Below are 26,584 nucleotides of genomic sequence, written 5' to 3'. Positions count from 1 at the left end.
ATGGCCTACAGTTCCCTTTGGCCATCTTCCATTGTCGCTCTGAGTCGTTCCTGGCTGCTGATTGGTTGCTTTGTTACTGAGTAAAAAAAAACAAAAAACTTGTGACAGAACTTAGACCATTACTCCGCCTAATGGTGGAACGGGATAAAGCATTAAAGTATATAACATTCATTCATTATTAATTTTGTTCATTTTTTTTAATTGTTGTATTTTAATGATTCAAGTAAGTTATTTAACCACTTCCCTACCACAGTTTTTTTCCCCTTCAAAACCAGAGCAATTTTCACATCATCACATCCCATTCATTTGCCAATAACTTTATCGCTACTTATCACATTGAAATTATCTATATATTATTTTTTTGTGGGACAAACTAGGCTTTCTTTGGGCAGTACTTTTTGCTAAGAATTATTTTATTTTATATACATTATTTTATTTGTATATACATTATTTTATTTTTACATACATTTTGTACGGAAAAACAATAAAAAAATAGCAAAAATGCATAATTTCTCTTTCAGCCATTGTAGTTTAAAAATAAAATGTGCTATTGTAGATAAAACAGATCCATTTTATTTGTCTATTTGTTCCGGTTATTACACAATTTGTGTCTCTAGTCCAATGTATGGCAATAATATTTTATTTGTAAATAAAAGTGTTTTTTTTTCCGTGTAGAGTTTTTTATATTATAACAATAATTACAAGCCTTTATATACGAAAGCAATAGTAATATACCTTCATAACATACATATTAGAAAAGTACCTAAGGTAACTATTTATGTAGTGTTTTTTTTCTAAATGATGTAGTTTTTTTTTTTTTTTTTTTTGGGGGGGGGGTTATAATTGTTTTATTTTGGTAACTATGGGGTAGGGTGGAAGGTTTTAAAAAAAAAATTGATTCAATTTTTCTATGTAAAAGTGTATCATGGTGTATTTTGGTGTATTTTACTTACAGTGGGATGCTAAAGTTTGGGCAACGTTCTTAATCATCATGATTTTCCTGCATAAATCGTTGGTTGTTACGATACAAAATGTCAGTTAAATATATCATGTAGGAGACACACACAGTGATATTTGAGAAGTGAAATGACGTTTATTGCATTTACAGAAAGTGCGCAATAATTGTTTAAATAAAATTAGGCAGGTGCATAAATTTGGGCATTTTGATATTTTATTGATTCTAAGAACTTTAGAACTAATTATTGGAACTCAAATTGGCTTGGTAAGCTCAATGACCCCTGACCTAGATACACAGGTGAATCCAATTATAAGAGTATTTAAGGGGGTCAATTGTAAGTATTCCTCCTCTTTTAAATTTCCCTGAAGAGTAGCAACATGGGGGTCTCAAAACAACTCTCAAATGACCTGAAGACAAAAATTGTTCACCATTAGGGTTTAGGGGAAGGATACAGAAAGTTTTCGAGATTTCAGCTGTCTGTTTCCACATTTAGGAACATATTGAGGAAATGGAATACCATGGGCTCAGTTCAAGTTAAGGCTCGGCGTGGCAGACCAAGAAAAATCTCGGATAAACAAAGGCGACGAATGGTGAGAACAGTCAGAGTCAACCCACAGACCAGCACCAAAGACCTACAACAGCATCTTGCAGCAGATGGAGATGGTGCACTTTACACAAGCCTTTTCTCCACCCACAGGACAAACAGAGCCGCTTGAGGCATGCTAAAGCACATTTGGACAAGCCAGCTTCATTTTGGAGTAAGGTGCAGTGGACTGCTGAAGCTAAAATTGAGTTATTTGGGCATAACAAGGGGCGTTATGCATGGACGAAAAACAACACAGCATTTCAAGAAAAACACCTGCTACCTACAGTAAAATATGGTGGTTGTTCCATCATGCTGTGGGGCTGTGTGGCCAGTGCAAGGACTGAGAATCTTGTCAGAGTTGAGGGATGCATGGATTCCACTCAGTATCAGCAGATTCTGGAGACCAATGTCCAGGAATCAATGACAAAGCTGAAGCTGCGCTGGGGCTGGATCTTTCAACAAGACAACGACCCTAAACACTGCTCAAAATCCACTAAGGCATTCATGCAGAGGAACAAGTGCAATGTTCTGGGATGGCCATCTCAGTCCCCAGACCTGAATATAACTGAAAATCTGTGGTGTGAGTTAAACACAGCTGTCCATGCTCGGAAGCCATCAATCCTGAATGAACTAGAGATGTTTTGTAAAGAAGAATGGTCCAAAATACCTTCAACCAGAATCCAGACCCTCATTGGAACCTACAGGAAGCGTTTAGAGGCTGTAATTTCTGCAAAAGGAGGATCTACTAAATATTGATTTCATTTCTTTTTTATGGTGCCCAAATTTATGCAATTGCCTAATTTTGTTTAAACAATTATTGCACACTTTTTGTAAATCCAATAAACGTAATTTCAATTCTCAAATATCACTGTGTGTGTCTTCTATATGATATATTTAACTGACATTTTTTATTGTAACAACCAACAATTTATACAGGAAAATCATGACGATTAACAACGTTGCCCAAACGTTCGCATCCCACTGTACTACACTTTTGGCACTGCTGTTAACAGTAGACAGGAACTAGTGCGTGTATCCATTTGCTTTCGGTGTTGAATGAGAGCTGCGTCTCACTGCCACAAGCTCCCATTCAGGCACAGTGATCGGGGTTGGGAACAGCGGTTTCTCATTCCCCAATCATGGAGGGACGTGAATGCAGCAAATAAGAACGGGAGAGACGTGATGTTCGTGAGTGGCAGTGGTAAGTAAACAGACACGCTTATCTACGCGCCCAGGAACGTAGGTAAGAGTGGCAAAAGTAGAGAAGGGGTTAAATAATTCAAATACATAATTTACAAAAAAAAATGTAAAATTAATTGTACAGTAATTTAATGTTATATCGAAATCCACCACTAGATGGAGTGGTAGCACAAGTTCTGTCACAAGGCTTTTTTTTGTTTTGTTTACTCAGCAAGAAAGCAACCAATCAGCAGCCAGGTATGGCTCAGAGCAATGAGGGAAGATTGCCACAGCAGAGGAAACTGCACCATTACTGCAGCTCCTACTCTTCTGCAAGTATCAGGGTTTTTTCTCTTTTTGTTACAGATTTTGTTAGGCAACTTATTTGGCTGCAAGTCTATGTAATTTTCATTAAACGTAATGGTGGAAAAGCAGCAAAATTCATTTTCAAAGCTAGTGTAAGGCGCTAGTCTGTGGGGATTCCCGTTGGGTCCCCTAACCTAGACTAGCACCAATATATTTTATTGTTAGGTAACAAAGAAAGGGGTTAAAGGGGTGTTTAGGTTTTTATCACAGTTGGAATTCCCGAGGAGAAGGAATTCTGTCATTTCTTAAAGCTCTCCAACAAAGGCAAAATAAAAAAATCCTTTTTTGTGGAGTTGGGAAAAGTGATAACACCTCAATCATTCTTATTATTGTTCCACATTTATTGCCACCATAGTATCAGACATCCTATGAAAGCCACTGAGGACCATGGAAGCTCTTGGCAGAGTCTTGGCAAACTCTGCAACTATATCTACCATAATGCCACCACATAGGGGACAGAGCAGCCATGTGTCTTTTTACAACAGATGTTTTATAGAGGGGAGTGGGAGGTAATTATTGTCAAAACTTAAAAAAAGGAGTATCTCATAGTTTGTTTGTTTTGTCCACCTGCTTAACCTCTAAGCGTTACACTGCCAGTTTGTGTTAAAAATTTAATTATGGCGATCGAATGGATGTAAACCCTCTAGCTAGCACTAGGTTAGCTAGTAGCAAGCAGAAAGTCCAGGTTGGCACACCGATTCAATGCAAAATGCTTCAATTTATTGCTTCATCAGCACAGTGAACATGACAATTGTTTCGGGGCCGCGGCGGGTCCCCTTCCTCAGACAGTGCAAACAAACAACACACCTACTAGTGCACAATACCTTTATACTCTATAGGGTGGAGAGCCACCCATGACAATCAAGAAGGAAAACTCCCCCCACCGCCCCCATCTCCATGTGTCAACATCGCTGCTGGACTTAATGATACAAGCCATCATATATACTATACTATATTTCCTGGGTGTATATGTAACCCTTAGTGTCATATCTGTTTAGCATCTGTGCCACTTACGTCAATGATGCCACTCCGTGGTGCCCGTCCAGGTGGTGTCCACCCCACCCACATGTCCATCACTGCTGGCATGGGCGGAGAACCGCCCTGCTCAAAACTGATAGGTCCACAGATTCGCGCCACGGCTAATCCAGCCGTTACCGTGCGCTTTGTGTTCAGGTTGATACAACAACCACATCACTTCCGCCGCGCGGAGGGTCCCGTCGCATCACTTCCGCTATCCGTAGGGTATCTCCCACAAGCGTTGCCCTGCCAACCATTGACATGCGTAGTCGCGCCGTATACGTCAATTATGTCGTAAGCTGCCCAGTCCATCCCACTGTCATAGAAACATCATGCAGTGGGCATGGGCTAGAACATCCCTGGCCAATCCTGGCTCTCCTGTGCCGTTCATGCTGTCGCATTACACGGTTGTCATAGCAACCACGTGCGATGCTCCCAACACAGACAGCTACAATGCGGCCGCAAAATTTGGCAGAGTAGTGCACCCATTATTATGGATCAATGCAGCGCATAAAATTGCGCCGACAAGACCCCGGCACATATAAGCAAGGAGAAAACACCACCCCACGGGCACCTTTCAAAGCAGCATGGGCACACTATTTCTTTTTGACATAACTGACATATACTCCTGGTCTATGCATACTTAAACTCTGCTAGACTAGCATGTAACTCTATACAATGCCAGAGGTCCCTGCAAACAAGTGCACAGCAATGGGCATAGGCAAAAGGGGAGAAAAGAAAAGAAAGAAAAGAAAAGAAAAAAGAAAGAAAGGATTGTCAAGAATAAGTGACATACAAAATCCCAAACAGACAGTGTCACATAATTGTACTGACAAGAGCGACCCCTTCCATATACATAATCAAATTGGAAGTTCCACAGTTTAGTCCACAACAAACCAGCCAAGCTGAACCCCCATTCTATTAGATCATTAGGGCAAACTGTCCAATGCAACAGGTCATCTTTCCCCCAGAAAACAGTTCAATGAGTTATATTGGTTCAACCCTTTGGGAGAGACAGTATCAAGAATATGTATCCAATATGCCTCTCTCTGCAGCAATAATCTGTCCCTGTCACCACCCCTCCGGGGTTTCCTAACACAGTCAATCACTAACCCTTTCAGATCACTAGTGCGATGCCCCATCTTGGCAAAATGGACTGCCACTGGTTTGGTGATGTCCAAGGTTTTACCTTTCGCTAATGCCTCGATCGCCAATCGGATATCACTCCTGTGATGTTGAAAACGTACCTTAAAGGCATTCGTGGTCTTCCCCACGTATGCCAATCCACAAGGGCACCGCAACATATATGTACAATATTCGGTATTGCAGTTGTAATAGTCTTTAAGATAGTATCTCTTCTCACTCCTAGGATCGGAAAAATATTTGCCAGTGATTAGTGAATTGCACACATTGCATTTGTAGCATTTATAGCAGCCCTTCCTATCCGAAATAGTGAATGGAGGTTTTTCATATTTATTTACTGGATCGGCCTGTACCAGGAAGTCTCTTAGGCTTTTGCTCGACCTGTATGACAATAAGGGTGGTTCATGCAAAATCGGATTCAGATCTGCATCCGACTGCAAGATATTGAGGTTCTTCCTCACTGCATTTTTAATAGTTGTTGCCATAGGGCTATAGTCGTGGACCAGGGCTAAGTTGTCTTTAACCGATTTTTCTTCTTTCCCTTCACTAATATCTTTGGCCCTGTGAAAAGCCTCCGTTAGGATTTCCTCAGGGTACCCCCTTTCCAGGAACCGTTTTTTCATTACATCGATTTCATGGGATATCTCCTCTTTTTCATTACAGATCCTTAGCACCCTTAAGAATTGGGATATGGGAAGACCATTAATCAAGTGCTTCGGGTGAGAACTGTTATAGTGCAACAGGGTATTACGATCTGTTGGCTTCCTGTAAATACTGGTGCTCAGCCTTCCATCCTTCTTCGTGACCATTACGTCTAGGAAGGGAACGCTTGTCTCTGATATCTCTGGGTTGAACACTATCCCCTCAAACAGTGAATTCAAGAATTTTATGAATGTCTCAAGGTCTCTAGATGTCCCCCTCCACAGTAGGAACACATCGTCAATGTACCTAGTCCACAAAACAACATGGGCAAGGTACATTGGCGAACTAACAACCCTGGTCTCCTCAAGATAACCAACAAATAAATTGGCAAAGGCAGGGGCTGCCGAACTGCCCATGGCAGTGCCCCTGCATTGTTTGAACCAGTCCTTCTCAAAACGAAAACAGTTCTCAGTGAGAATCAGTTCAAGTCCCGCTAGGACAAACTCTGCAGGTAATAATTTGTCATGTTGTTTGGACAAAAAATGTCTCACAGCATTTAGTCCCTCTTGATTGGGAATGGAGGTGTACAAGGAACTAATATCCATTGTGCATAACAACATTCGATCACTTACCTCTCCGACGGCTGTCAACCTCTGCAGAAAGTGCCCCGTATCTTTAAGATATGCTGGTAAAGACTGGACCAAAGGCTGAAGGTGAAAGTCGATAAACCTTGCTAGAGGCTGTGTGACCGAATCAGTCCCAGAAATAATCGGTCTAAACTTTAATGGTGCGGTGCCCTTGTGTATCTTTGGCAGCCCGTAAATCACGGGTCTTTGTGGAAATTTGGGTAAGAGATACTCTTGCTCCTTTTCGGATATCCATCTGCTAGGTTAGCTAGTAGAAGTGCCCAGCACCCCCCGATCCCCGCCGCTCCCCTGTTAATACATTACCCTGCCTGGATCCAGCGATCGGCGCAGCCTCCCTGGACAGCTCCGGTGTTCACTATGGGGAGGATCGCACATGACGTCATGTTATCGCTGACATCATGACGTTATGCGCAAACCCGATCCTCCCCATAGAGAGACCGAAGCTGTGCGGGGCCGGGGAGGCTGCGCCGATAGCTAGATCCAAGGGGGGCAATGTATTAACGGGAGTATCGGGGGGATCAGCAGCAATCGGGGGGAGCTGGACACATGTACTAGCTAGCCTAGTGCTAGCTACAGGGTTTACAGCCTTTCAATCACCATAATTATGCTTGGGGGACTCCTGGGGCCAGCAAGCGGTATGCCCGACACACTGTCGGGCATACCGCTAAGGAGGTTAATGACTGCATAATACTAAGATGCAATGCAAGATAATCCAAAGCTTCCTTTTATCTTTGGTTATAATACAATTGGGTTTGCTGTTCAATGTTTCTTACTAGACCATATGTATATATTTGGTAACAGTATGTGAGAGAACGCGGAAAAGCCGCCGCGTGTGCTACTGAGGAGGCGGATGATTCCGCATCCAATGCGGTGGTTTGCACGCGGAAGCGTGTGTCTGGTAGCAGGGTAGAACGCGGAAAAGCCGCCGCATGCAACAACAGTAAGGCGGCTGGATCCGCGTCCAGCACGGCGGTTTGCACGCGGCAGCGTGTGTCTGGTGTGGCTGAGTCTGTTAGTGCACACAGGCTTAGGAATACGCGCGCACGCGCTGAGAGGCAGAATTCTTATACTGGGCAGAGAGAGTCAGCTGATCATGCCGATCAGCTGACTCCAGAGCAGGATACTATTGGTTGATCAATTAGGGGTGGTGCTGGAGAGCACTACTCCATATATAGTTACTGCTGGCCAGTTGCAAATTGTCTGCCGTTGCGAACACTACGTGGAAGCACTCAGACCTTAGTCAGATCCAACAGTGTGTTTGAACCAGGTGGACCTGGGAATTCACACTGAGCCAGATTACTTGAACTGTTATTCTGTTATGCTTAAGCTAGTTCCAGGGTGTAGAGACCAAGGACCTCACATCCAGACTAGGGAACTGTATTATCATTTGTGTTATACTCCAGACTAGTTCCAGGGTGCTGAGACCACGGACCTCGCACTCAGACTAGGGAACTGTATTATCATTTATGTTATACATCAGACTAGTTCCAGGGTGCTGAGACCCCGGACCTCGCACCCAAGACTAGGGAACTTGTGCAATCATTTTGTTATACATCAGACTAGTTCCAGGGTGGAGAGACCACGGACCTCACACCCAGACTAGGCATTGTTTGATATCTGTTATGACTTATTGCTTTCTTGACTACTCTTCTGTCCTCTGATTCGGTACCTCGCATATCTGATATTCCGTTGCCAGACCCTGCTTGCCTTGGATACCGAATCAGCCTTCTGTCTTTGTACTTTATCTGTCCATGTGTTACCGACCAGGCGTGTCCGACCTCGAGAGCTATCTCTCCCCTTAAGAGATAGTCTCCAGATCAGATAGTGACATCCACTTTCAGGTGTCACTCACTCTCTGGCCCTTCCTGTCTCCAGCCTGACTCCACCCCTTGGGGAGTCTCAGGCTGCTGGAAGGTTCCTGTGCTCTCAGAGCAGTGTTCCTTTACTGCCTAATATCACCTGCCCAGCAGGTGCATTACTCAAAGTATTACTGTTACACCAAACACTTACATACCCATAGGTGTCCAGAGGTTAGTAATATATCTGTATTATCGGTGATTCTGCAGATCATCAATAATCAGGTATATATCTGCATTCTTGGTGATACTGCAGATCACCAATAATCAGATTCTCTCTGCGTGCTGACACCAATCATTACACAGTATATGTACTGTTCTAAAAATATATCTGCATTTTCAAAGCTAAATGTTTTCCCACCCAAGTTAGTTCAAGTTTTGCTATAATTGGTAATCCTTGTTTAACAGTTATCATGAGAGGAACATTATTCCGTTTTTAAAGATCACTAGATTTGGCCAGAATTTGAATCCATAAGTATGAAATTGATTTGTTTGCCCAAGAAAAGGGGGGTTTCTAAGACATATGACTGCTAACATCCTAAGATATACTTAGGCCTAATATATGAGATTTACAGTTCTTTCATTAACTTTGTAAAAAGAAGCTTAGGAGAATGTATTGAAAAATTTCCAAAATGTGTGTCAGAGACATTATTGAAACAGTTGTAGTTAATGTTATGTAATCTGCAAAAAGGACTAACGTATCTCTTTTCTGTTTTTACAAATGTAAAGACTATATTATTATTCTTCGAAAAAACAAAACAAAAAAAAAAACAAAAAAAACATTAAGTCAAAATTAGAAAAGAAAAGAGGGCAACCTTGAAAGTTTCTATTTGTGATTTGAAAGTCTCTTAACAGAAATACTGATACTAGTACATTGACAGAAGGGTGCAAATATAGTGTCATTATGGCCTTATATTTAAAAAAAAACAGGAAAAAAAAGTTGTCTTATACATGAAGTACATCATCAGTAGCAAACTGTAGACTGTCAATATTGCCACCAAATTGAAACTATATGTAAAAGGCCTCATCTATTGGTGTCTAATTGGACAATAAATTCAAAAAACGTATAAAGGGACCTGGCTCAACGTCATTCAAAAAGTTCAAAAATGTATTAATCATCAAAACTGCACAAATACATATAAAACACCGTCCACAAAAGAACTATGATAGTCATATAATGCAGCATCACAGCCAGCTGTGCAATTATATACATACATAATAATTGCTATATGGCTAACTGACAGTTGTTCAGCAATTTAACTACTAAAAGACCGCTCCAAGCCAATGGGCGTAGCTGCGGCAGCAGCCCCAGGGCCGCCTAATGCCAATTGGCGTCAGGTCCTGGAGCCGGCTAATGCAGGAGATCGCGTGCAGGCTGCGCGCGCATCTCCTGCTCGGGGGCGGAGCTCCATCCCGCCTTCAGTCTCTGAGCGGCAATCACTGCTCGGGAGACTGTTAGACGGCGTAACCGCCGTCTATTTACATGTACAGCGCAGCGCTGTATTGGGGACAGCCGTGTGACACAGCTGTCCCCCTGGGGCACTACAGAGCGATCGGCTATCATAGGCAGAAGCCTATGACAGCCGATTTCCAGGATTGGCCGGCTGGGGGGAGGGAGGGATTTTAAAAAAATATATAAAAATATATATATATATATAAAAAAAATAGCAATATTTAATAAAAAAAAATAAAGATATGTATTTAAAATAAATAAACACTGGAGGGGGGATCAGACCCCACCAACAGGAAGCTCTGTTGGTGAGGAGAAAAGGGGGGGGGTGCACTAGTGTGCTGTGTTGTGCGGCCCTGCAGCTTGGCCTTAAAGCTGCAGTGGCCAATTAGGAGAGAATTGGCCTGGTCTTGTGGGGTGGGGTTTAACACTGCAGTCCTCAAGAGGTTAAATTGTATGTATGTGCTTCAAAAGTAAAGTGCTTCCAGACTGCACAAGCATCAATGTCCTGTTTATATAACAATGCATCTAATTGCAACAAGGACGTCCGAGCGTGATTGCAGAAATTGCCTATAGCTAGACAGTTTAATAAACCCAGGCAGAAGTTAAAGGGAACCTGAACTGAGTAAAATGATTTCAAATAAACACATGATGCAGCTGCAAATGAATATTACATACTTACCTCACCGTCAGTTCCTCTCAGAAGCTCACCATTTTCTTCTTACAGTGATCCCTTTCAGTTCTGACAATATTTTGTCAGAACTGGAATATACCAGTTGGTGTCAGTTATATACAGTGGTGTGAAAAACTATTTGCCCCCTTCCTGATTTCTTATTCTTTTGCATGTTTGTCACACTTAAATGTTTCTGCTCATCAAAAACGTTAACTATTAGTCAAAGATAACATAATTGAACACAAAATGCAGTTTTAAATGACGATTTTTATTATTTAGTGAGAAAAAAAAACTCCAAATCTACATGGCCCGGTGTGAAAAAGTGATTGCCCCCCCCTTGTTAAAAAATAACTTAAAGGTGGTTTATTACACCTGAGTTCAATTTCTGTAGTCACCCCCAGGCCTGATTACTGCCACACCTGTTTCAATCAAGAAATCACTTAAATAGGAGCTATCTGACACAGAGAAGTAGACTAAAAGCACCTCAAAAGCTAGACATCATGCCAAGATCCAAAGAAATTCAGGAACAAATGAGAACAAAAGTACTGTAATTGAAATCTATCAGTCTAGTAAAGGTTATAAAGCCATTTCTAAAGCTTTGTGACTCCAGCAAACCACAGTGAGAGCCATTATCCACAAATGGCAAACACATGGAACAGTGATGAACCTTCCCAGGAGTGGCCGGCCGACCAAAATTACCCCAAGAGCGCAGAGAAAACTCATTCGAGAGGCCACAAAAGACCCCAGGACAACATCTAAAGAACTGCAGGCCTCACTTGCCTCAATTAAGGTCAGTGTTCACGACTCCACCATAAGAAAGAGACTGGGCAAAAACGGCCTGCATGGAAGATATCCAAGGCGCAAACCACTTTTAAGCAAAAAGAACATTAAGGCTCGTCTCAATTTTGCTAAAAAAAACATCTCAATGATTGCCAAGACTTTTGGGAAGATACCTTGTGGACCGACGAGACAAAAGTTGAACTTTTTGGAAGGTGCGTGTCCCATTACATCTGGCGTAGAAGTAACATAGCATTTCAGCAGAAGAACATCATACCAACAGTATGTGGGGTTGTTTTGCTGCTTCAGGACCTGGAAGGCATGCTGTGATAGATGGAACCATGAATTCTACTGTCTGCCAAAAAAAATCCTGAAGGAGAATGTCCGGCCATCTGTTCGTCAACTCAAGCTGAAGCAATCTTGAGTGCTGCAGCAGGACAATGACCCAAAACACACCAGCAAATTCACCTCTGAATGGCTGAAGAAAAACAAAATGAAGACTTTGGAGAGGCCTAGTCAAAGTCCTGACCTGAATCCTATTGAGATGTTGTGGCATGACCTTAAAAAGGCGGTTCAAGCTGAATTACAACAATTCTGCAAAGATGAGTGTGCCAAAATTCCTCCAGAGCGCTGTAAAAGACTCGTTGCAAGTTATCGCAAATGCTTGATTGCAGTTATTGCTGCTAAGGGTGGCCTAACCAGTTATTAGGTTCAGGGGGCAATTTCTTTTTCACACATGGCCATAAAGGTTTTGAGGTTTTTTTCTCACTAAATAATAAAAAACATCATTTAAAACTGCATTTTGTGTTCAATTATGTTACCTTTGACTAATAGTTAACGGTTTTTGATGAGCAGAAACATTTAAGTGTGACAAACATGCAAAAGAATAAGAAATCAGGAAGGGGGCAAATAGTTTTTCACACCACTGTAGCAGCTGCTGTCAGTTACAACTGAATGTGCAAGGTAATGTCCATGTTTCCCTATGGCTCAAGTGGGCGGAATTACAGTTTAACAGTATGCTGACCAGGAAGCTGTTATGGGGTAATGGCCAAATGGAGGACAGAGAATTCCATTGATCACAGTGGACAAACAGGATGCAAGAGAGGAGAAAGAGATTGATGAGTATACTACACAGGAGGTAAGTATGACCTACATATGTTTATTTTGACTTTTCATTTTCAGTTCAGGTTCTCTTTAAGTGCATACGCTTGATTGACCCCCCACCATGCTTCACAGTAGGCAAGGTCTAATTTTGTTTCATCAGTCCACAGAACACTACCACAAAAGTTTTGGGATAGTGTTCTGTGGACTGATGAAACAAAATTAGAACTGTTTGGGCCCATGGATCAACACTATGTTTGGAGGAGGAAGAACAAGGCCTATGAAGAAAAGAACACCTTGCCTACTGTGAAGCATGGCGGGGGTCAATCATGCTTTGGGGCTGTTTTGCTTCTGCAGGTACGGGGAAGCTTCAGTGTGTACAAGGTACCATGAATTCTCTTCAGTACCAGGAGATATTGGGAGAAAATGTGATGCAGTCCGTCACAAACCCGAGGCTTGGGAGACGTTGAACCTTTCAACAGGACAATGATCCCAAGCATACCTCCAAGTCCACTAGAGCATGGTTGCAGATTAAAGGCTGGAACATTTTGGAGTGGCCATCGCAGTCACCATACTTAAATCCGATTGAGAACCTCTGGTGGGACTTAAAGAAAGCAGTTGCAGCGCGCAAGCCTAAGAATGTGACTGAACTGGAGGCTTTTGCCCATGAAGAATGGGCTAAGATACTTGTGTCAAGCTATGCTTCACGTTTAAAAGCTATTATAACTGGAAAAGGATGTTGTACTAAGTACTAAGAATGAATGTCACTTGGGGGTTGAACAAAACTGATAATGATGTGAGCACAGAAAAGACATTTGTGGTTATTTCATTATAAATGTTAAGTTATATTTGTCTAACTTACAAGTGCCTCTTTGATTTAATTGTAAACAAGATGACTGAAATGATCAAAATCAATGTCAAACTGGCCAAAACACTTAATTTTTAGTAGGGGTTGAATAATTTTGAACACAACTGTATGCATGGGGATCACATGCGTGTATAGCATGAATGTGAAGTGTAATTGCACAGCCGACTGTGATGCTGCATTATATGGCCATCATTGTTCTTCTATGGGGGTGTTTTATATGTATTTGTGCAGTTTTGAAAATGATTACATTTGGAACTTTTTGAATGACTTTGAGCCAGGTCCCTTTATACGTTTTTTGAATCTGTGAATACCTACTCTTAGGTCGTTTTCACTTTATGCATCCGAGCAATGTTCACCTCCCATTCATTAGCCTTTAACTTTATCACTACTTATCACAATGAACTGATCTATATCTTGTTTTGTCACGCCACCAATTAGGCTTTCTTTAGGTGGTACATTTTGCTAAGAGCTACCTTACTGTAAATACATTTTAACAGTAAGAATAAGAAAAAAGCTGAAAAATGCATTATTTGTCAGTTTTTGGCCATTATAGTTTTAAAATAATACATGCCTCCATAATTAAAACCCACGTATTGTATTTGCCCATTTGTCTCGGTTATTTCACCGTTTAAATTATGTCCCTATCACAATGTATGGTGACAATATTTTATTTGGAAAAAAAAGAGCATTTTTTCCGTTTTGCAGCAATCACTATTTACAAGTTTATAGAAAAAAAAATAGAAATATTTCATCCTTACATAGATATTTAAAAAGTTTAGACCCTTAGGTAAATATTTATGTGTTTTGTTTTTTTCAATTGTAATGTTTTTTTTTTATTATTATTAAACATTTTATGTGGGTATTTTTGGGAGGGTGGGATGTAAATAGTATTTGATTTGGGTAAATATATGTGTATTTTAATATTTTTTTACTTTTAGATGTAGTTTTACTTTTTGGCCACAAGATGGCAACCTTGAGTTTGTTTACATGACGTCACTCTAAGCGTAACAAGTATGTTTAGAGGGACATAGGAGTCAGAAAAAGCGAAGCTTACGAGAGAAGCTGTCGCTTTTTCTGCGGGGGAGAGGAATCGGTGATCGAGCACCATGGCCCGATTCATTGATTCCTGGGCCAACAAATCCACGGCCGGGAGCGCACATGTCCTCCTTGACGTAGAACTACGTCAAGGAGGACAAAGTGGTTAAGGGGACCCGCTCCCCATTGCTGGGGGTTAGTCATCATACCGAATAGATCCTGAGTTCGTAGGTGCTTCACCTTTTGGAATTAGTTAACACAATAAAACATTCCCTAAAACTCCTGGTGGTTGTGTAACTATTCAGTCAATCTAACCAAAAAAATTACTAACAAGCAGTCAATAATATATTATCATCAAGCATCCCTTTTGGTGATTTAATATGTATCACTGTGTAGGCTATGATGAACGGTGGTGCATGGCCCATCAAAGGTAAGAGGCCAAGGTGGCCATACTGGAATAGGGAATTGCATAGACATCACTATTACTGACGCCACCAGTGAAGAATAGTTCTCAGGATACTCTAAACTAATTAATGTTTCTCTCTAAATAAGATATTTGGTGGATTGACAAGCGATGTGTTCTCTTGTGTTGCTGTCAAGCTGCATGTCCTATCTTCTTTTAATATGCAAATAGTAAAAATTGGTTTGTAAAATAAATAAAGGTTCAGGTGGTTAGGTGTACTGTCTGCAGAGAACAGTCCGCTTTTAATCCTGAAGTTTTGCATATTTTGAATGGAAGTTTCTTGGGCCCCTAATTGTCCCAACACCATTGCAATGGTTGCTATAATGATTGCTATGCCATTTTTGAAAAAGAATAAAAGTACTTTGCTGTATAAGTGCTCTTACAATTTAGACAATCACATTCTCTTTTCTGTTTCAGTTAACTACCTAACGACTGCATCACGCCAATGGGCGGGAACGCGGCGGCAGCCCCAGGACCGCCTAACGCCAATTGGGGTCAAGTCCTGGAGCTGCAGTTTGGCAGGGAATGGCTGCATGCATGCGCGATCGTTCCCTGCCAGTTTACAGAGCGGATTTCCGTGTATAGCCTGCTAGCCGCCGATCGCGACTAGCAGGCTGTTTGTAAACGAAAGGGGAAATAAATATCCTTTGTTTACAACTGTACAGTGCTGCATTGTCCGGCAGCGCTGTACGAGATCGGCGATCCCCGGCCTCTGATTGGCCGGGCATCACCGTCCTCTCATAGGCTGATGCCTATGAGAGGCAGAACAGAACGGATCACCGTCCTGTTCAATAGAGGATCGAGGAGGGGAGGAGGGAGGGAGAAACAGCCTATACAGGCTGTTGAAAAAAAACAAACGACGGCCCAGCGATCGGACACCTCCGGCAGCATGTCCCCTTAGGGACAAAAAAAGGAGGTGAGTCAGATCGCTGGGCACCATAGCTGAGCTGTGCAGGAGGCTGAAAAGCCTGCACAGCCCAGCTGAGCTAAAAACAGCCTGGTCATTAGGGGAGGTTAACACTGTGGTCGTCAAGTGGTTAAACTGATAGTTTCCTGAGCAATCTCTGGCAGAACCATTGAGGTGGAGCAAACCATTATATAACAAGTGACCCTGTAGTGACAGGAGGGTTCCATATTTCTTTCTTTTCAAACAGTGCCAGTTGCCTTGCTGTTTTAAACCAGTGGCCCAGAACGAGTTGGTAAATTAGGTGCTCTGACTAGTCTGTCTAGCTACACTAACTGCATGATCATTTTAAGCGTGAGTCACACTAATAAAGCCAGGAAATCAGCAGGACAGCCAACGCTTCATTTAAACTCAGGCTACTGACCATATGCATGTATAATTTAATTTTACCAACAGAGGGCAGCCACAGAGTACTTTACCACTGCCATTCAGCAGGGATCTTATTTTTTCCCCAGCTGAATAACACTCCAGAAAATCCAGACAACTGCTAACCTATTTTAAAGGGATATTTCACTTTTGTTGATTCAAACTGACTGCTTTAAATTGACACTAAAGCTATGAAAAACTTATGATATAATAAATTGAATGTGTAGTAAGGATAATTAATAGAACATAAGTAGCAAAGAAAAGAGTCTCATATTTTTATTTTCAGTTATATGGCTATTATTCTATAACATTGCATCATTCTCTAATATTTGCAGTTTAAAAATTACACTCTGTATTTTAACCTCCCTGACGGTGCATTTCTGTCTAGATTTATGGGTATGAAAGCGGTACATTTTTTCCAAGAATTTTAGGCCGCCAATTCTTAAAGTGTACCAGAGACCAGTGGTAAACCCAGGCTTTTCAAGGGGGGAATTCCAGAAAGGTCTCCCTTAGCCACGCACAATACAGTATAATAATATGGTAGGACATCATGCTGGGTACACTTAATGCAATTTTCCCATCCGACTGACAGGATTTGATGATTATTTCCGACATGTCCGATTTGCTCCCGGTCGACAACGTGAGCGATCAGAAGCAGTTTGGATACAGATAATAATGAGGACAGCCGACATTGCTAATGAAGGGGAAAGTGAAGCGTTCACACAGCAGGGCACAGGACTGTTCTCATACCTGACTCTGTTAAGTTCCCCAGAGCTGCTCAATGCTCTGTGCACACGCTGCTGCTACATCCAAAATCAACTGTAGCAGGGAAAGAAAGGGGCCAGTGCTGTGAGCTGCAGGATACCTGCAGATATTCTGGTGTCTCAACTGCCTGTCCCCAGACACTGCACCAGCCCTGGTCTGAGGGGGGATTCTGGGCAGCTGTAACCCCCCTGCATTTGCCTATGAAGACGAGGAGGGGGGGTGAAAGTTTTATACATACCTGGGCTTCCTCCAGCCCCATGTGCATGGATCACTCCCACGTCGCCGTCCTCCGCTGCCTCAGCGATCCATCTCTGGTTTACTTTAAGTCATAACTCACCAAAATATGTCAGAACAAAGGTCTTGTAGACATCACCGCATATGATAAAAGACTAGAACACTAAATTGTTGGAGTAATTACATTTATTATTAAACTTAAAAAACAGTACCCTATACCTGTAATACAGCCATGCATGTATTTTTAAGATCTATGTACATATATATATGCCTTGTAAAATGCAAAATTCTGTTCAATAAACTTCTTTTTGTTTAAAAAAAAAAAAAAAAAAAACTCAAAAAACAGTGAAATTATTAGTGTGACTGACTAATCTCATTAGTTAAATTCCCTCGCCCGGATACAATCGGTCTACCCGGTGGAGGGAGTTTTCCCTTGTGTGATTTGGGGAGCGCGTAAAAGACAGTTATAATTGGGTGTTTAGTGGTCCTAATCTGTTATAGTCTTCCAACAGGGGCGTAGCTTGGTGGGGGCAGGGTAGGAAATGTGCCCCCAAGTGCTGGAAGCCTAAGGGCGCACAGCGCAATGTCATTTTTAAAATTTTACTCCTCCCTTGCTGGGGAGGCAGGGGTAGGCTCGTTGTCTTAGTTGTGTGATGTCCCCAGTGACGACACACGCTGCCGCGCAGTGTGCAGCAGGTGGAACGCATAGCCAGCCGAGTAACTTGCTGGTAAGGAGGAGGCTGGCAGGGAAGTGTGTGCAAATGTGGAAGGGGGCGGAGGTAGAGTGGAGGAAGCAGCCAAAACCCAAGTTGTGTCACTGTCTGCCGCAGATGCTGCTTGCCCATCCTTCAATCACGTTGCCTCCTGGCTGCTTAGCTCCGCCCCCAGAGTGCCTTTCTGCTCTGCTCCAGAGAGCTTCCCGCCCTCCAAGCTACCCATGTGCGGTTTGTTTTCCTGCCGCCGCCACTCCGCATCCATACACTTGCTGTGAGCCTGTGACTTGTCGCTCCAGCAAGTAGATCTGTTCTCTCCAGCCTGCCTGAGCCATTGGAACCCCCAGAATGCTCCTGCCTCCACTCTAACTGACGCTGCTACCAGAGGAGAGTGACAAGCAGGAAAATAACAATATGGTGAGATCATGCTCTGTCAGTGTCTCCTCTGCATTAAGTGTCACCCTCCTCCGCACCCAATCATTGTCACCTTCCTCCCCACCCAGTCAGTGTCACTCTCCTCCCCACCTTGTCTCACCCTCCTCCCCACCCAGTCAGTGTCACCCTCCTCTCCACCCAGTCAGTGTCACCCTCTTCCCCACCCAGTCAGTGTCACCCTCCTCCCCACCCAGTCAGTGTAACCCTCCTCCCCACCTTGTGTCACCCTCCTCCACCCCTTGTGTCACCCTCTTCCCCACCCAGTCAGTGTAACCCTCCACCCCACCTTGTGTCACCCTTCTCTCCACCCAGAGAGTGTAACCCTCCACCCCACCTTGTGTCACCCTTCTCCCCACCCAGTCAGTGTAACCCTCCACCCCACCTTGTGTCACCCTCTTCCCTCTTTCCACCCAGTCAGTGTAACCCTCCTCCCCACCTTGTCACCCTCCTCCCCACCCAGTCAGTGTAACCCTCCACCCCACCTTCTGTCACCCTTCTCCCCACCTTGTGTCACCCTCCTCCCCACCCAGTCAGTGTAACCCTTCACCCCACCTTGTGTCACCCTCTTCCCCACCCAGTCAGTGTCACCCTCCTCCCCACCTTGTGTCACCCTCTTCCCCACCCAGTCAGTGTAACCCTCCACCCCACCTTGTGTCACCCTCTTCCCCACCCAGTCAGTGTCACCCTCCATACCACCTTGTGTCACCCTCTTCCCCAACCAGTCAGTGTCACCCCCCTCCCCACCTTGTGTCACCCTCTTCCCCACCCAGTCAGTGTAACCCTCCACCCCACCTTGTGTCACCCTTCTCCACACCTTGTGTCGCCCTCCTCCCCACCCAATCAGTGTCACCCTCCTCCCCACCGAGTCAGTGTCACCCTCCTCCCCACCCAGTCAGTGTCATCTTCCTCCCCACATAGTATTGCCCTACTCCCCACCCAGTCAGTGTTGCCCTCCCTAACTTGTGTCACCCACCTGCCCACCCAGTCAGTGTCACCCTCCCCACCTTGTGTCATCCGCCTCCCCACCCAGTCAGTGTCACCCTTCTCCTCGCCCAGTCAGTGTCACCCTCCCACCCCACTCAGCAGCTCCATTCCACCAGCACCCTGTGGTTGGGAACATTTAATGCATTTATGTCTGAGGTAACATTTGCTGCATTTCATATATGTATGTGCATTTTACACGTGTGCTCCATTTTATGTGTGTGGGTTAACGTTTACTGAAATTTAACGTGTGGGAGGTAATGTTTACCTAATTTCCTATTTGCTGCATTCTATGTGTCAGAAGTAAGTTTGCCTCATTGCATGCGTTGGGGAATCATTTGCTGCATTTCATTTGTTGGAAGTAACGATTGTTGCATATCATGTGTCAGAGGTAATGGTTCTTGCATTTCATCTGTAGGAAGTATTGATTTTCATATGTAGGAGGTAATGGTTCTTGCATTTCTTGTGTCGGAGGTAAAGGTTGCTACATTTATTACTTGATGGCCATAGTTGCCTGTTTTGTCTGCTTTGGGGTTATTGTTGATGCTTTTTGCATTTTGGGGGCTCATGATTACTAAATGGTATGCATTACACAATTTCTGCAGATTTATCGTCTGCACATCCATGATGTAAATCTCCCATTTCACCAGATCATGGTGGAAACGCTACTTTCTTATGTGTTGTGGGGAATGTTGTCTAATTATCCCTAAGGTGGCTACTAATGATACAATTTCCAGAATGATTGTTTACAAACGGTTCTTCTTATGAAAGATCGAAAATGTTCGTTTGGGACCACTAATGGGCAAAAATCTCCAAACCAATTGGATCAGATTGATGGGATCGAACTGGAAATCGGATCGATTTTATTAATCTGACCGGATTGGTTAGGAGATTTTTGACCATAAGTGGTCCCAAACAATCATTTCCAATTGTTCATTTGTAAATCATTCATAAACAATTGTTCGGAAAATTGTGTCATTAGTGGCCATAAAGGGTCATTTTTGCCTAACTGTTTTGGGAGAAAACTCTGGGCCGCTGCCTCACTGTTACATGTTAGCTCCACCCACGTGATGTCATGATCACACCCATTTTTTTGCTGCACCAACGCGTCCCTCCTGCCCCCTGTCCCAGGTTGGGCCCAGAAAAATGTGGTCACTGTAGAAGGGGGGTGCATTGCAGAACAGGATTAATTGCATTATCTTAATAAAATGCAATGAATATAAATTGTATTTAAATGCCATTGTTGTTGCTGTGCTCTGCATGCATCCCCAAGCCCCCTCCCCACCTGTCTTTCTATTCCAGGGCAGTGTAAGCAGGCAAGGATCAGATGCACCATTAGCTATGAAGCTCCGCCCCTCCCATCTTTTGACAATGGGTGCAGCCTGCCAGATGAAGTACTATCCAGTCATAGTCTAATGTCTTACCATATTATTATGTATTTATATAGCACTGAGCTGACATCTTCTGCAGCACTTTACACAGTATATAATCATGTCACTGGCTGTCCTCAGAGGAGCTCACAATCTAATCTCATCACATTCTGATGCGTGGTAACACACATTTTTTTTTGCGCGCCGCAGGACTGCCCGGGGCAGGGCGCAAACCTGTCTTTGTCCCTGGGCGCTGAAAACTCTAGCTACGCCTCTGTCTTCCAAATCCAAACCCCCATTGTCCAGACATGTTTTGAGGAGTTGCTGCAATTCCTGTTGATGTCTCAATAGAGGATTGGATGGAATCACTGCATATGACGGTCGTCCCCTAAAAGTGACATACAAATTTCCTCAGTCTCCAACGAAGGATCGGCACCACAAAAAGTATTAATAGCTCAAATACTTTATTCAGCACATTAAAAGACCAGCAACGACAGTCCGCTGTTTCGGCATAAAGAGCTTTTTTCAAGTTGCCATATTGTCAAGTACACAAATACATCCTACAATCCATCTTATATACCCATAACCCCACCCCTAAGGGCGTTTCAGATACCTGTGCATTAGTCCAGGGAGGAGGGGAGTCGGACCTGACGGAAGACTATAGTCATTAATGTGCACCAATCGGTGCACCTATATTCAAAGTTGCACTTACCAATCAGTTTTCAGCAGCGGGCATGAAACCGCCGACTGCGCAGTCCATTGCCGGCAAGAGGACGTCTGCATCATGTTAAGACCCACCGCTAAACACGGAAGCAGCGATCTCACTCTCCCAGTCATGTGACCAGTCACATGACTGGTTCACAGCCAATCATCTGCGCCTCAACGCCAGCCTATGGCCAAACAGTCAGCCTCGGCTAGTAACAGGCACCTGGATGTGCGCATCACTACAGGGGATACGTAGCACAAACAGTGCCGCCCCTAGCAACTGTAAACATACACAATAAAGCGCACCATCCATACTCACGTGCCCTGCCGAGTTATAGGAATCAGTCCGCTGCTGCAAATACCTCCTGAACTCCCAAACTCCTCCATGCACAATCTATAAATAAAACAATAGATAAAAACATGAATAAAGTACACACCATTAATCCTATCATAATAAACAGAGTTCAAGTAAGACATGCATACTATTTTCAAGCACTATGGCAAATAATGAACATAAACATATCATTATAAACAAAAGCCCAGGTCTTGCTCCCTATTCAGTCCTGCGGGACCCCTTGCATCAAGCCTTTTAATCCAACCCGCTTCTCTGCGCAATAATTCCCTCTGACGATTGCCACCCCCCCAATTATGGGGTACACTATCTATGGCCATGACACGCAGCTGTGATACATTATGGCCACATCTAAAAAAATGCTCAGCAACTGACTGTTCTGATGAAGCATTTCTAATCGCATTCCTAATGGCAGTTTTGTGGGAAGCTATGCGGTCCTTTAGACGTTGGGTTGTCATGCCCACATAAATAAATCCACACGGGCACTTTAATAAATAGACCACATAGCTTGAATCACAAGTGTATCTATTCCTAATCTCAAATGCAGTCCCACTTGTGGGGTGATGAAATTGTGTACTCCTAACTACACTACCACACATGTGACAGGACAGGCAGGGATACATACCCCTATTCTTGGGAAGCCCTTTTGACACATCGCCCCTCCTAACGCGTAGTTTGTCTCGCATGGTTGGAGCCCGTCGGGTAAGACATGAGAGGTGGGTGTCTAAACTCAGGAATTCTAGGCTAACCGTCGCGTAAAATGTGCCAGTGACGGCGAATACTCCTACCCACCATTTCACTGCACGTATTAAAAGTAGACACGAAAGGTAACCGTGGTGTAGAAATTCTTACAGGTCTCCGCCCCCTCCTGTCAGTGTCAAAACATTTCGCGGGATATCCACGCGCCCGAAATCTATTTGTCAGTTCCCGTTTGCGCTGGAGCGATGTGTCAGGTTCACTGACTATCCTGTCAACCCGTGTATATTGTCCTAATGGAATACCCATCTTCGTGTTGATGGGATGGAAGCTTTGAAAGTGTAACACCGAGTTCCGATCTGTGGGTTTAGTATATAAGTCTGTCACTAACCTATCTCCCAACTTGGTGACTAAAACATCCAAAAAAGGCACACTATAGGGGTCAACATGTGCAGTCAGGCGAATGTAAGGACATTGTTCATGCACCTGCGATATGAATTCAGTCAGGCTCTCACGTGGCCCCCTCCACATGCAAAATACGTCATCTATAAATCTCCACCAGCATAGTGAATGCCGGCGGAATATGGGATTGAGGTATATGAACGTACCCTCATACATACCCATATATAGATTTGCATAGGAGGGGGCCACGTTCGAGCCCATCGCGGTGCCCTGTCGCTGTCCATAAAAAGTTCCCTTAAATGCAAAGTAGTTCGATTTCAATACTACATCTACATCGTAATCTGTCTGCATCATAATATACCAGTCGACAGCCTCCACACCACCATCATGTGGGATGGAGGTGTAGAGGCTCTCGATATCCAGAGTGACCAAGTACACATCATCGCCCAAAGGGGGTAATTCCTTTAATTTTGTGAGGAACATCTCAGTGTCTCTCAAATATGAGTCCAATGTCAGGACTATTGGTTGTAGAATTCTGTCAAGAAAGCGAGCAAGAGGAACAAAGACAGATCCCACCCCCGCTACAATTGGACGCCCAGGTGGGCGAATCAACGTTTTATGTATCTTTGGTAATATATATATATGTGGCGTGGTGGGACTGTCCTGCTGTAAATACTTAAATAAATCCTCATCAATTACATTTCTCACTAGTGCATCCTGCAAGATTCTCAAAATCACTCTCTGGATGTTAGATAAAGGGTCACCATCTAATACGACATACACTGCTGTATCACCTAGCTGGCGCATAATCTCTTGTTCATATTCATATTTATCAATAACAACAACAGCACCTCCTTTATCAGCAGGAACTACCACAATCTCAGTGTTGTTCTGTAGAGATTTTAAAGCCTCATTTTCTACCTTAGATAAATTATGTGCAACACGGAAATGACCCTTCTTAAAATCTTGTTCTAATTTCTCAATATCCCCTGTGACCTTGGCAATATATGTGTCAATCAATGCATGACCAGATGGCATAAAATTACTCTTATTACGCAGACCAGAGTCTTTAAGCATAAAGGTAGTGTAGTTAGGAGTACACAATTTCATCACCCCACAAGTGGGACTGCATTTGAGATTAGGAATAGATACACTTGTGATTCAAGCTATGTGGTCTATTTATTAAAGTGCCCGTGTGGATTTATTTATGTGGGCATGACAACCCAACGTCTAAAGGACCGCATAGCTTCCCACAAAACTGCCATTAGGAATGCGATTAGAAATGCTTCATCAGAACAGTCAGTTGCTGAGCATTTTTTTAGATGTGGCCATAATGTATCACAGCTGCGTGTCATGGCCATAGATAGTGTACCCCATAATTGGGGGGGTGGCAATCGTCAGAGGGAATTATTGCGCAGAGAAGCGGGTTGGATTAAAAGGCTTGATGCAAGGGGTCCCGCAGGACTGAATAGGGAGCAAGACCTGGGCTTTTGTTTATAATGATATGTTTATGTTCATTATTTGCCATAGTGCTTGAAAATAGTATGCATGTCTTACTTGAACTCTGTTTATTATGATAGGATTAATGGTGTGTACTTTATTCATGTTTTTATCTATTGTTTTATTTATAGATTGTGCATGGAGGAGTTTGGGAGTTCAGGAGGTATTTGCAGCAGCGGACTGATTCCTTTAACTCGGCAGGGCACGTGAGTATGGATGGTGCGCTTTATTGTGTATGTTTACAGTTGCTAGGGGCGGCACTGTTTGTGCTACGTATCCCCTGTAGTGATGCGCACATCCAGGTGCCTGTTACTAGCCGAGGCTGACTGTTTGGCTATAGGCTGGCGTTGAGGCTCAGATGATTGGCTGTGAACCAGTCATGTGACTGGTCACATGACTGGGAGAGCGAGATCGCCGCTTCCGTGTTTAGCGGTGGGTCTTACCATGATGCAGACGTCCTCTTGCCGGCAATGGACTGCGCAGTCGGCGGTTTCATGCCCGCTGCTGAAAACTGATTGGTAAGTGCAATTTTGAATATAGGTGCACCGATTGGTGCACATTAATGACTATAGTCTTCCATCAGGTCCGACTCCCCTCCTCCCTGGACTAATGCACAGGTATCTGAAACGCCCTTAGGGGTGGGGTTATGGGTATATAAGATGGATTGTAGGATGTATTTGTGTACTTGACAATATGGCAACTTGAAAAAGGCTCTTTATGCCGAAACAGCGGACTGTCGTTGCTGGTCTTTTAATGTGCTGAATAAAGTATTTGAGCTATTAATTCTTTTTGTGGTGCCGATCCTTCGTTGGAGACTGGAATTGCAGCCCCGTGGTACAGGGGAGAGGATCTAGGCACGCAATTGAAAATTTGAGCCTATAGGTGGGTGCTCCCAGGAACAGACTCCTATACAAATTTCCTCATACATAGATTTATCTATAATCACAATATTTTCCCCCTTATCAGCGGGTTTAATGATGAGGTTGCCATTATTTTTAAGTGAATCTAATGCTGTTCTTTCATCCCTTGTGAGATTGTCGTAGTGTAGAGTCCCATGTGTCTCAGTTTCAAGTTTCCTTAACGCTCATGTGACTATATCTACAAACCTGTAGATTTAGGGATATTGTGTGAGTGATGGGCAGTATGTACTTTTCATCCTAATGCCACTGGGTGGTGCCAGATCTGGTGTACCCTCTGTTTCCTCTCTAAGTAGGTCTTCTAGGGCTCTTTCTGCTTCTTTTTCGTTTCTTAGGGTCTTTTTATCTTTTGCTTCCTTAGTCTCAAACATTTTAATTAAAATTAACTTGTGTGCAAATAAATTGACATCTTTCACCCATTCAAACTAATTGGGCTCAATTCTGGTTGCTATGTGAGATAAATATTTACTAAACGTTAGCAGAATTGAGCCCATTATATCTGGATGTGGGTACAAACGAGAGGCCTCTTGTAACGATTGGTGTCAGCACACAGAGAGAATCTGATTATTGATGATCTGCAAAATCATCAATAATACAGATGTATACTTGATTATGGATGATCTGCAGAATCACCAATAATACAAGTATGACTAACCTCTGGACACCTAATGAAGTGTAAGTGTTTGGTGTAACTGTAGGCTATCTCCCGTGAGGTGGGAGACACAGGCAGCTCGGCCAGGAACCACCTGAGGGGCAGGTGGCCCTTGGCGGTGCAGGGACTATCAACTTGAGAGAGAGAATAGAGAGAACCTGGCAACCAGTGATACTTGGTGATCAGATAATAGACTGTACTGCAGCCAGGGGACTCCAGAGGAGTAGAGGCCACTAGCTGCTTAGCAGGCCGGACTCTCTGAGGAGCAGGAGTCCTAATAGCCAACTGACACTTGGTGGAATAGTGTCACAGCTTAGTACAGATAGACTGAGCACTCAAGGGATGAGTGACAGTCTGGAGGGTCGGGCAGGCGAGGTCGGCTACACACGAGCAGATAAGGTACAGAGACAGAAGGCTGATTCGGTAACCGGGTACAGGCAGGGTTTGGCAACAGGTAGGCAGATATGCAGAGGTACCGAATCAGAAAGCAAGAGAGAGGTCGACAAAGCAAATAGTCATAACAGATATAAAGCCATAGCTCCCAACTGTCCCTTTTTCGGAGGGACAGTCCCTTTTTGGGAGATCTGTCTCTCTGTCTCTTTTTCACCCTCATTTGTCCCTCTTTCAGGATTGTGTCCCTCTTCCTATACAATTATGTATATTAATATGCTAAAAATGTGTTTAATTGCCTCTAAACTTTATTTCCATTCTTTAAATTGATATATATTACTAATTTTATAATGTTACTATGAAGGAAAATTAACCAAGATA

The sequence above is a fragment of the Hyperolius riggenbachi genome, chromosome 1 (assembly GCF_040937935.1).
Source record: "Hyperolius riggenbachi isolate aHypRig1 chromosome 1, aHypRig1.pri, whole genome shotgun sequence".
Taxonomy (NCBI): domain Eukaryota; kingdom Metazoa; phylum Chordata; class Amphibia; order Anura; family Hyperoliidae; genus Hyperolius; species Hyperolius riggenbachi.
This window is presented reverse-complemented; position numbering follows the sequence as displayed.